Source organism: Anas acuta, chromosome 2, assembly GCF_963932015.1.
Source record: "Anas acuta chromosome 2, bAnaAcu1.1, whole genome shotgun sequence".
NCBI lineage: Eukaryota > Metazoa > Chordata > Aves > Anseriformes > Anatidae > Anas > Anas acuta.
In genome coordinates this window covers 39,583,450-39,596,509 of record NC_088980.1, presented here as the reverse complement: position 1 = coordinate 39,596,509, position 13,060 = coordinate 39,583,450, and the positions used below count along the sequence as shown (strand labels likewise).

The 13,060-nt window shown below is 37.4% G+C and overlaps 1 protein-coding gene across 3 annotated transcripts in view; it reads left to right on the top strand.

Annotated features, from left to right (window-relative positions):
• The window catches only part of ZNF385D (zinc finger protein 385D), a 429,191-nt gene that overhangs the window by 29,178 nt on the left and 386,953 nt on the right, over positions 1-13,060 (top strand). The window lies entirely within an intron of this gene.

The window sequence follows — 13,060 nt, the reverse complement described above, 5'->3', positions numbered from 1 at the left end:
AAATGATTAGAGAAGTGATGTTTTGATTGATTGATTGCAGAAAATTAATCAAAGATAATTTGTTGGCACTCAGAAGTTAAGTGACCTCTGTAGCCTTTTGACTGTGTGTGAATGAGTAGGGGAAAGTAACCAGATCACTAACTCAGAAGGAAAATTCCCTCAGTGTAATGGGCTTTGGATGAGCACTAACGAGTACTTGCTCAGCTTTCCCAAAAATATTTCAAGTCAGTCAGCTGGGCAACTTGTACTGCCCCATGCTTCCAGTTGCATGTGATGTTCTGTTGTGCTCTCCTTTCTGTTTGCATTCTATCAGCATTTGTGTAAGACATAACAATGGAAACATGATTTAGATAAGCACTCAAATCTATTGTCACAGTTTAGATTAATTATGGTTAGTTATATAATGTGACCTTGAGTTAATAGCCAGGCTTTATTTAGTTTATTAAATCAGTGGTTTCTTATAAAACACTTGAAAGTTTTAGAAGTGTTTTTAAATGACATGCATGCTGGATGACTAATTAAGGTTACTAATGTCCCTGTGGCAATAATATGGACTGGAGAAGAAGACCAGGGAAGAGGAGAGAGAGAGGTTTGCCTTTCATGTCCATGCAAAGAGAAAATTGAGTGTACACCAATTTTCAGTTCTAGGTCATTGTTGACCAAATATTTCTTGTTTCTACTCTGCTTGCACCTCTCCCCTGGCCCCCAGTGCACACAGTGTTGCCTCTGTGTGGCACATACCCCACTGGGAATGTGCGATGTGAGCATCTCGCTGCTTATTTTCTCTTGGCAAAGCACTGCTGTAATCTCACCACATGCAACCCGTGATATTTCAGAGGCCTGAAGAGGTTTGCCTGGTGCTGTTGCATATCTAACAGATCATTTAATTTCTTCATTTTTCTTTGGGAACAGTGAACATTTTTTCCCAATTTTATCTCTACATTTATCCTTTACAAGGATTTCCAAGCACGTTCTCCTTTATCTTCTGTATTTTGTTATTCTGTCTCTCATCTCAGACTGGTTTTACTGACAGTCTGCTGCTGGATAGTGAGTTTGCACTATGAGTTTCCAGCTGATTCTAGCTGAAATCATTGTAAAGTTTCAGCTTTCGGTGGCTGTCACATGGCTATTTGTGCTGCTTCGTCCTGTAGGTTTTTGCTTCTGGATGAGATCCCTATGCACGTTGCTGCCAGAGGGCACATTCTCTGCTACTCAGTGTTAGTGTGTGAGAGCTTACTTTACCAGAAGGTTTTGGCAGTACCATTGCTAGTCAGATTGTGAACCCTTTGGGCACGACAGTTACTTACGGAAAAAGAAACTAATAATATATTTCCTTCTCAAATGCTCCTTTTAATTTGTTATCTTGAAAACAACCAAACAAAGTTGATTAATGTAGTGAGGCAGGTAAACAATGAAACCTAACCATCTTCTTGGGTAATGCAAGTTGAGCCCTGCGATCTTCATTTCAAGCTCAAGATCTGTGTACAAGGCTACACTTGTAATCACAGCCAGATGACCTAGGAATCTAATTTGCCTAAGAACTGCAGATTTCAGTGTTCTTGAGACAACAGTTTGAGGAAAAGTAGGTTTTAAATAAATATTAAATATTGCATAACTTGTGTTGGAGTTAGGTAGGAATTTCATAATTCTCAGGAGATTTTTTCCTCTAGATGTACAGAATGATGTCAGTGGTATCTTTGAGTGCAGTGTTCTTTGTTGTTGTTGTTTTGTTTTACTGTGTTTTTTGTTTGTTTATTTGTTTTTAGTTTGAATTAACTGTATACATTCAATGTATTGAATACATTCAGTGTAATTCTTTATGATTTATTTTTAGACAGATTTTACTAATTTTGAGCCCCATTTGCTGGGGCTCTTAGCATTGTTAAAGTGCACTGGTTTACTGTCAAGTTTAAACCTGAAATAAAGCTGGTAGCTGAACAGGGGATAGCTGGAGTTGATTTTCCCACTGAAGCCACCTGAGCCTTTCTTCTTCCTTACTGACTATTCTTTCATCCTGTCGGGCTCTGGCATAAATGATCACTTCACTGAGCAACAGTCAGGGGCTAATCACATGAAAAGAACACTTGAGCTTTCTCTGTGTGTCTTGAGCATTGTGCTTTCAAGCTGAGTGTCACTTAAGACACAGTCTGAAGTTCTTTCAGTGCCAGAAAGTGGTGGGTATATACATTTATAATTATTGTGATAAGCAAGGCTGTATGGGCACGGAGAAACACTGCTGTAAATTCTCTTGGGAGGCGTAGGAAACAGAAGTATATAGTCTTAGACAGATTTTATAGTATGAGAAAATGCTGATAAAACCTTAAGTAGGTGTGGAGTCAGCTGTTACTCCCATAAACACACAAATAAAGCCACATTTCCATTCTGTAGTGTCACTCTGATGATAACATATGGCCTCCAAGATTTTAAGATTTTTTTTCTGGAAACATTTATGCATCATTAATACTTAGCCCTTCTGGTAGGGAATAAAATAACATTGAGAAGCATTCCCTTATCTGTTGCCTTTGGTAGCAGTCTCAGCAAATAGACATATTGCTGGTCCAAGCAGCATGAAAAGCAAGCCAGAACTATTTAAAACACCAGTTCCAAATACTGTGCATCCATTCTATTATGCATTTTTCCTAATACAAAATGTCACTTGCAATCAGAGGATTGTATGATATGCTGATACACAGTAAATATCCAGAAGATTGCAAATTACCCAGACTTTTCCCAGTGCAGTAATCTTGATATATCAGTATGGTTCTTTAGTATGGTCTGCATTTTGAAATCCTGATGCATCTAAACACGTGTGTTTGTACATGCCTAAATGAAAAGGTATATCACAGTTGCAAAGTGCTAGTATGTGTATGTGACTACTTGTATATCTTACACTTGCACATAATAATACTTTAGAAGAAATACATTTGTTAGAAATTCTTTGCTTGCACAGGTAATTAAAGGGAAAAAAAAGTTACACTTTCTACATCTTACTTTTAGTCTAAACAAGTTTCTTTTCTATTTGATTTTATGACTTCAGAGGTTGGGAAAGAATTTACCTATCTTCTCAGATATTTTTCTGCACTTGAGAGCCTTATTTGCTAGGCTTACTTCATCCTGAGAAAGGGATGTGTGTTGGGGGGTGGATGGAGGGAGTAAGTGAAGATACCAGGTGAGGCTGTTCATGGCATTTGCTGCCCATATGGGTACCCCTGGGGTCAGCCGCACCAAAGCAGAAAACGACAAATCTGTTTGCAACCTTTCAATCAATGGGGACTCCAGTTAGATTTTTTCTTCTATCCAGCTATTAATTTTCTTATCATTTTATAATAAAAACACAACACAGACTTGATTTTTATCCTTTGATACTTCAGTGCTTTTGGTGTAGCTGAAATCTCTTGAAGGTGAACAATCTGGATCAAGGTTATGTGGCAAAATTTGGTTGTGCAGCTGGTTCTTCGGCAGAGTGAAAATTCTATTGCAGCTGCTTTATGTATTTATGTTAGTTGTATACTTTTAATTAAGTAAGGGAAAATGAGAATAAAACCAGACATTAACGCTGTTACTTATTCTTATACTGAAGTCTATTTTATGCTCCCTATTCATTCAGGCTTTCACTTATTGAAGGGTTTTCTATTAACAGTACCTAAGTGTATCATAGGCACTGACAGGAATAAACCTGGAGCTTTTGAAAGAAAACAGTTGGGGCTTCTGGCACCTAGGGAGTTTTGGAAACACTTAGGGAGTGTTGGAATAAGCTTATTAGCTAGATGTTACTGCAGAAATGATAGGCAGTTAAAGTTAACTGTGCTGACATTTACATTGTTATCTCTAGATTTTTGACTTCCTAAGATACTGAAAAAACTGAAGCAATTCATAGGGTGTTTATAGCAGGCTGAGTGCCTAGAAGACTGCATTGCACTGGTTTAGTTCCAAACATGGGAGCTGTCAGCCTGCCTCTATTTTTCTTGAAATGAATGAATGAATAAAAAGGCAGCAGTGCAATGAGAACTGGGTAGCGATGCAAATTCCAGGTCTCAAGGAATAGTAGAGAATGGTTATGGGAATAATGCCCACTTGTGTTTCTCTTAATGAAGTGGATCTCCAAGGTCAGATTGTGCAAAGAATTAATGATGCTTTAATCAACTTTTTTTTTTTTTCTTCCCTTCATGTCACCTGCATCTCTAGGATGATGAGATGAGGTTATGTTGGCCCATCAGTAGTCTTCCTTGGGTATCGTAGGGATGATTTCAGTAAGCTCCAGCAAGTATCCGGACTGGCTAGCTGCTGCAAGTTTCCTGTTTGAAAATCTAAAATCTTGTTTATTAGAGGAGAAAAATGAAAAAATAGGAGGCAACTTTTTCTCCCCAAAGGTATGTCACTCTCTTTATTGGGAATGGGGGGAAAATGAATTTTACCCAAAAAATACAGTGTTCAAAATTAAAAAAAAAATAAAAATAAAAAATTAAAAAGCAACTCTGTAAAGTTCAAATTGCTGTCAGGAGGCATTCTAATTGTCTTCTGTTTTCTTACTGAAATGTTCTTACAGTAGCTTAAAATAACATAAACCAATGCTCTTGTAATATTTTAAAATGTGTAGTAGTAATTGTTTTTATACATTTTTTTTTTTTTTTTTCTCGAGTTCAGCAAAAACCTGCTCGCTTTTTATATCACAGCTGGATACCAAGACTTTGCTCTTATAAGTCTGTTCTGGTCTGTTTCCACCTGGAGTTGAGGTACATGCACAGCTGTGAAATAATTTTGAGGTGTATTTATTTAAAACCTTCTCTAAGGAGTAGCCCCCTGAAGTGGAAGACTTGTTTTCCTGAGAGTCCCAGTGGGATGCCAGTCAACCAGTGTTCCTAGTGCATCCTTCATCTCAACACGGTGCAGACTATATAATACCCTGAAGTCTATTCAACAGCAAAACCAAAAAAAAAAAAAGACCAAATTTTCAATGGGAACCACATATGGGCTACTTTACACAGCAGGAGCAGCTGGTTTAAGGATGCAGAAGTTCACAGTTTTAACAGGACATCTGGGAGGCATTTCATCAAAGCCAGGCCAAATACATTAAATGTTTGGGGGAAGTATCAGTAAGTGCATAACCTGCTGTGGACCCTCTTAGAGAGTGCAACATATTCACTGCTCTGTGGCACTAAGTGGAGATGCCCTTGTGTTTTATGAGTGCAGATACGGAAATTCCATTTGACTGTTGTGTAATAGAAGAAGATAGTGGAGAAATCTTGCATTTGCTTCTCCCCACGAGCTTTTTTATGCCTCCAGTCAATTTGAATTGCAGTATCTCACCAACTGTTCCAGTTTGCTTCAGAATTCCTATGTGCAGCACACCCACAGCACTTTGCTTTAGGAATAAATTTTGCAGATTTCAGAAAGCAAAATGCAAAAGTTGTTACCATATATTATGTTACCATAAGAATATTTCCAGTATGTATGTGAAAATAACTATATTTTAAGAGTTCCATATTTGTATCTTTATATAATTAGTGTATTTTCTATGATAAATACATGAATGGCAAGCATGCGTTCTTTTTCATCACCAGTGGATGATGTGCTATTTTTTTCTGTCCTAACAGTAAGGACTTCTGTATTTTGGTACTGAAAATTGCAGAGTCTATCCTTGAGTCACTGCACAGGCTGTATAGCTACAGAGTTTGATACTGCACATGTAACATATTTGAAAAGTGGTAGACACCATTTGGATGTCCCTGTATTTATTTTTTATTTTTCCCCAACAGGCTTTCAAACATCTGTTATTTTGTTTGTTTGTCTGTTTGTTTTCAAAAGGAAAAAGTAAAAATTTGGTACCTAGAGAAATACCCAAACACCTAAAGACTATGTAGAAGTTTTCTATTCTGATAATTTTTCAGTGATTTTGACTAAAATTTTTCATATTTTTCACATATAAAATTTTGTGTTAAGTCCTCAAGACTATTGCTTAGTCCCCAAGAGTATTATTTAGAAGTCAACAGATTTGTGTTGAATTGTTTATATTTTTGTCAAAGTTGAATACAAATGCAGTTATTTCTGTTACCGTGTTCCTAGTGAATCCTCTGTTTTTATCATCTAAAACAGAAAGCTTCTACTGCCCCAAGTTAAGAGCCTACTCAAGAAATATTTTATAAAGATTCTCACAGTAATACTTTGAACCATACAGAAACAAACATACAAATATGCATATGCCAGTATTCCAGAAAATTAATGGGTGTTCACATGTTAATGTGTTAAGGTTTTCCTAGCATAAAGGGGAAAGAAAGAACAGAGAGCAATTGGAGAAGAAAATAGTGCAATGGTGCAGGTTTCAATCTTGATGATAACTACAGGACAAGTTTGAGGAGCAACGTTTGTTTTCTTGGATAGTTCAGCTAATTAAGTGGGATCTAAACGGATTCCTTTGTATGTCTTTGGCAGGAGAGATACAGCAGTTGGGCAATGGCTAATATGTTTTATCCAGTAGCTGATGCAGGAAATTGTAAAAATGGTTAAAATACATTGGCTGGATGTAGACAAAGAAGAATTTCATTTTTTAATTCTCATCTGAGTATGAATTTATACCATGGTACCATTTGTGCCAAATTAAGTATAATTTTCTTTGAAAAAAATCATATGACAAACAAGAAACAATTACAGTATTCTTACTTGGAAGCACTCAAAAAAATTTAAAAACAAAATCCTTTGCTTATAGTCTTTATAACACTGATAGAATAAAAATATTGTAGAAAAAAAAAGATTTAAAAGTAGGCAGATACTGGCTTGTCAAATTTAAATGAAAACAACAACAAAAACTAAACTACAGAATTAAGTTTACACAATCTAGACCTGCATTGGGATCACTCTGAGTAGAATATTTTAAATTCGTTACTGATGAATCTAACTTGTAAAACAGCTTGAAGTAATTCCCATCACTGTGACGACTCTTTAATTATGAGGGCACAGCTAATCAGCTGAAAGCTGTCCTCTTGCTGAGTTCTGCCAAGAATTTGTCTTGACTTGAGCAAATACTTTTTTTTTTTTTTTTTTTTCCCTTTTCTTTTTAAAATATTTTTAAGTCACTGAAAACCTTTTGAACCATCTTCTTCAGTCTATGGAACGAACCCAGAGCTGGTAAGATAGCACAAGTGAGTTGATGATGCCAAAATCAGCAAGGCAGTTGGCAGCTGTTGGAATAGAATTTTGCAGTAGTAGATCATCTTACGGAATAAGATACTAGCTGGCTGGAGGAGTGGTGAGGAAGCAGTCTATTGAGCACAAATATATTAGGCCTGCTTTGTTAAATACAGCATACATGTTTGAAGATTTATTGTATAATTACCTTGATTAGATGAGAAAAAAAGTGCCTGGAACTAATCAAAGAGCTCCAGTTCATTGGTTTCAATAATCATTATTTTTCCCCTTGTGAAATGCAGGTGCTTAGTTTGAGTGTGAGAATGGTGGTGCTTATCTTCTTACAAGCTTTGATTAATATCTAATTCTTTGCATCATGGAAGGAGCTAATCAGATATTCAATTTGCTAATCAGCTTCTCAATTTGATTAGTAATATACTAATCACTTAAGAAAATCAAATGTGACTTATATTTAAGATTTTTCAGTTGAAGCTGTAACCTATTTGAGGGTGGGGAGGTAGGAGGATCTGCTTACTACTAGCAGTTTGATGCAGCATTAAGTATGAGGGTGCTGCAGCCTCTTCAAGAGTACCAGAGGAGAGAAAATGTTGAGAAGCAGATGTTACAGGCTGCAGTTAAACTTGTATCCCTGGTCTCCAATGAATTCCTTTACCTAATCAGGAGTGAAGGAGAGAAGGCAACGTCCCTACTGCTCATCTGATTACTTCTGTTCTCACTCCTGGTATTTTAGTGAGATTTCCCGTTTGTGAAGTCTTGTCAATGGTGGCATAGGACTTTTTCTTTGCATTGTTGGTTGACTTTGCTACATGAGCCAAGGGGGCTTTTCCCCTTATGCTCACAAAGAACACTTTGCTGGCTGTCTTACGTTTCATCTTTCTGTTGATTTTGAAATGTTTTCTCCTAATCAAGTTGTCAAAACATTCCTTTTTTTTTTTTTTTTTCTTTTCCCTCTTTAGTATTTTTGCCTGGTGATAGCTGGACAGTGCTTTGTCACTGCTTTCATTGTACGTAAATTTCAGTTACGCTTGTTCATTTGCTGAATGAAGCTCAAGGCCTGGTCTCTATTAAAATGAATGGCAAGAGGAGATGTACTTCAGTGCTTTTATACATATTAAGAGTTAGTGAGGTTTTAGTGCTTATATGCAGCTTTATTCATTAGCAATGCTCGCTGTATGTCACAAATCTGTAGGGATATCTCTGCTAGGCCTCAATGGCTCTGTTTAAATACAGGCAGGGAAAAAAGCTATGCTGTCTACATACTTTCTTTTGATAATGTTCTGTGCATTAATGAAATGAAAGTCAGATGAGCCATCTACTCAGGACATAAGGGACCAAACTATGCCTTTGTCACAGAACTTGGTAAATTAGATAATAGAATAAACTTAATTACATCAATTGTTTTTGGCTTAACTTAAAAAACAAACAAACAAAAAAACTTAAAATAGTATTTTGATTATTGTTTGATCAATATTTAATTTCCACTTAAACAATTCAGTGAATTCAGCTCTTATATGGCTCCTTCTCTTTATTTGTCCATTGCCTGGCGATGTTTTCAGTGGTGAGTGGCTGAATGCTGGTCCAAATAGGAATAGGGAATTTGTAGTTGGAGGCATAATCAGGATGGCAATGTGTTTCCTTTGTTTACCTTTACACAATGATTAGGGGAATAGATGTATTCCCATCTGCTTCAGGTACATTCAATAGCAGCAGTAGCAAAAATGTGCATTTGATGAAAACCCAACAAATGCTGTGTACTTACCAAAACTGTAAAAAGTCTGGTAGCTGAATGCTAAATATTGTGACTTTTGACTTTCTTCTAGCAGCCAGTATGATTTTGGCTTGGGGATGTCAGTGAAAAAAAACAAAACAAAACAAAAAAAAAAAAACAACACAAAAACAAACCAAAACATCATTTGAAACAAAGAAACTTAAATTCTGAAGTAGTGGTAGTTAGGGCCTTGCCTCTGCCTAATGTAGTCTGTGAAATATGTTACTATTCACAGGGCTTTTCTAGGGAAAGGGCATGCAGAAAACAAGCATGCATTGTAATATTTTATTAGCTTTGAATGGCTTTCTCTCTCTTTATCTTTTTATCTTTTTTTTTTTTTTTTTTCCATTTTTTGATATTATATCACCGTAGACAGAAGAGTGACCCTAACTTTTATTTTGAACTGAGTTTCGCAATGTCTGGGAGTGTGTGTATTTCACCGTCTAGTTGAGAGGCAAGTGATCTGAGTAAGCTGAATAGGATGAATAAACTTCATGACTTTCCAGAAGAAACCTGTTCTTTTTCTGCTCAGTAGCTGATGAAGCTTTTAGCTGAGGTCATATTTGGATTCATGAACTTTGATCATTTTTTGTCTCAATGTCCATAAAGGGTTACATTCTTACATTAGGGCAAAGTTTGGCTGTTTTAGTTTTATGGCAGAATTAAGCCAAAGAGGATCAGCCTGAGTAAAGGTAAACCTAGGGAAAATGGGGATGGAGATTGCAGCCTAAACCAAGGCTGCATCAAGGACTGTCCAAGAAGTGTTTTGCTTGTGGAAGTATACTGGCAGGCACTGAAAGCAAACCTCCCTTTGCTATGTATCTACAAGAGGATATTCCTCAGGGAGTATTTGTTTGACTTTATGAATATTTGGATTGCAATGTGTTTTGAATGAATTGTTAAAATATTTCCATCTTAAATACTGCCTTTAAGAGAGATGGAAAAAGGAGGATATCATCAGTAAGTATGTCGTTATAGATACTCAATTAGCCTTGGAAACTACTAATTTAGAGCCAGATTGTGGTGCTAATACTTACAGATGGAATAGGATATTGTGGAAAGATTCTGCCAAAAAGGCTGAGAGGCTGCAGACCCTCTCTCCTTGGAAGGAAACACACGACAAGGATATTCCCAGTATGATTCGGTAGTGCCCATAGTGTGGCAAGTTCTGTACATTTTAACTTCAGTGTCACTAACCGTGAAAAGCAAACAATCCTGTGGTTCAGTCCTCATATTTCTTCAGCGTCTTCTGCCTGTTAGCAAAAGTGTGTAGGGTGCTGACACTTCTGGTATCAGTCCAAAGAGTGTAACAGCTGGGATTCAGACTTCTCTGGTCTCTTGTTTCATTAGCATTTGTGAAAAAAAAAAAAAGAGAATTAAAGAAAAACAAAACAACATAACCCCAAATCTGGGCATGTGTCACATGGCTCTTTGGCAAGCACTCAAAAGAGCATTCTGCTTCCTCATGTTCTTTTTGCAGTAAATATCCATTGGTACTCAAATGGTATGCAATAATGAATTTTCCCATAGAAAGGGGGATGTCATTATCAGACCCCTTAGTAAGGGGTTCAATATTCTAGATAACCTGTAGCATATTAGTATTAAACAACATATTAACTATTTTGTCACGCCCAAGGAAATGTGAGACTTTCATCAGGGTGTAAATAAATTCTTCCAAAGAAAAAGGTCCAGCTATAAGCTTCCTGCAACGACTGTGGCAGTCAAAATGATGCTGACATAAGTCACCACTGAATGGTGGTTCTTGCCACCACTGAAAGAGAAAATAGTTGCTATTTAATTACAATGCAGCAAGATAGTGTGGAGCTAGATAAAACTTTTTATTATTATTATTATATTTTTTGGTAATTATTTACCAAAATCCCAAACTACAAAATAAATTTAGATTTACTTTTCTCTTGTAGAATGCCTTTCTTAGCAGGTATATGGGGACACAGGAAGGAAAATGACTGCAAGAAGATGGTCTGTTTGCATTGTTCAAACTGTTAGCAGTATCAGAAGACTTTAAATAAAAATGACATATAAATAAGTTACAGGATTTAAACATTAAGAAGTCCTGCATGTAGTATTTAACAATATTCCAGCAGAGATATTACCCTTTTATGTGAAAAAGAATGTATGAATATGAAAATATTTCCCTCAGTCCTTAGAGTTTTTTTATTTTTTTTTTGGTTCACTGTCTGTATACATTCAATTGTTTGAACATATGTAAAAAGAACTTGGCCAGAAATACAGTGGATGAAACTAGTTTTGGTGTAACTTCATCAGTTTCAGTTTGAATGTCTGTGATTAAACAGAACTGTTGCTGGTGATGATTTCCTCTCCTTCTCTTTCACTCAGTAAATTAAGGAAAAAAAAAGTCTATCAGTTAGAAACCTTTGTGGATTGATCTTACATAGTTTTAAAATGCAGCCTTGGTTGTGTTGATGCAAAGGTAAGATAGTCTGGAGGCTCATAGGTGGTGATGTGATCTGCGTCGTTTGTGCTGAACTATGGTTGGAAATGGTGTCTTCTGGATGAGTGGGACACCACTGGGAGGGTTCCAGAGTGCTGTCAGGCACCTGCTCCTGGTCGGTCACCCTCCTTCCTTGTGTGCCCGTTGGTGGGTTGATGGCAGTGTTCCAGTCACTTTATGGCCAAATTGCAACATAATGAAGAGCTGAATGCAGTATGGCTCCAGCAAATCCTGAAAATGATTGTACTGGCAAGCAAAGAGTAATATCTGTAGAATCTGGAGAAGCTGTTCAGGTTAAATCTCAAGTCAGGTTTGCTACATATCTTAAAACATGGGAGTGGAACACAGTGTTTCTTTCATATAATTTTATCTTAAGTCAAACTCCCTCAGTGGAAATGGCTCTTTTTGTTTTAGTATATTGCTGGTTTTTACTTTATTCTTACAACTCTCTAGCTTGGTTCCTCCAAGCCAGCACTGTGTTATGACATCTACTGGTCATGTCGGAGTTACGATGCTGCGTCTGTCCCAGCATACCCATCCTATGTTGTCAAACCTTTGATCCCACAGTATATATTAAACAGACTAGAACAAGGTTGCTTTCTTCAGGCATCCTTCTCTGACATGGACTTTTTCACTGTCTGATAAGCAACTCCCCAACCTGATGTGTTTTTTCCTTACAGTAATTTTGTGCTTTTGCTTGTAGTGATTTTTCATTTGCATTTGGCTTTCAGGCAAATAAGAAAAAAGCAGCATTAAAACAAACATAGCAGGGTTTGTTTAAACAGATGGATTGAGAGAGAAGGGAAGTACAGTCCTCTGGGTTAGCTGGAGCTGTAGATCTTAGTCCTCTGCTAAATCTGCTACTCCCAAATCAGCTTATGGCCTTGTTTGTCTGACCTAAGAATACCCTGCTGTCATTTGTTGGTACTGGAGAGTCTGCACAAGAAGGCAAAGTGGGAATATGTAATGCCTTGACTGGTATCGAGAGATGTTGAAACCACCGTGGATGCTTACAGCCCTTCCTCAGCACATGCTGGGCTGCCTTCACATGCGTCCACTGCCTTACCCATCCACAATAAGAGTCAGCCCAGAGACTGTTCCCGTGTTCCAAGGGCCAGCTGTGAAGCAGCTTCAGGTGACTTTTGCTGTCTATTGGCATGCTGCTGAGGTATACACCTACTGTTTCAGCAGTAGGATTTGCCTTTCTGGTGCAGACTACTGATCTCCAGGTACAGGGCAGTGCTCTCATCTCAGCAGGCTCGAGGGAGGGCAGTTGTCTTATTGCAGCTCTTTCACTCAGCAGCAAGTGGAGAAGGGTCTCTCATTCCCATTGGCTTTCATTGTCCCCACAGAGAGCTGAGAGAACCCATTAGAATGACTGTAGATAAATGGGGGGCTCATTGTGTTTTTGTGGAGAAGGAAAAGGTGAAAAGCCTGAGACAGTTCATCATCAGAGAATGAGATATATGGAAAAATCTGCTGAAAATGCCCATTTCTTTCTGATAATTCAGATTTTAGTGATTACTGATGTTCACAGGCTGGGGTAGAAGAAGCAGGATGCGATGAGCTCAAATAGGTCCTCTTAGACTAATAGGTAGGTAGCTGGGGCATCTATTGATTTGTAAAGTGCATCTTGACAGAGCTACTTGAAACTCCGGGAGTTTATTACACAGCCC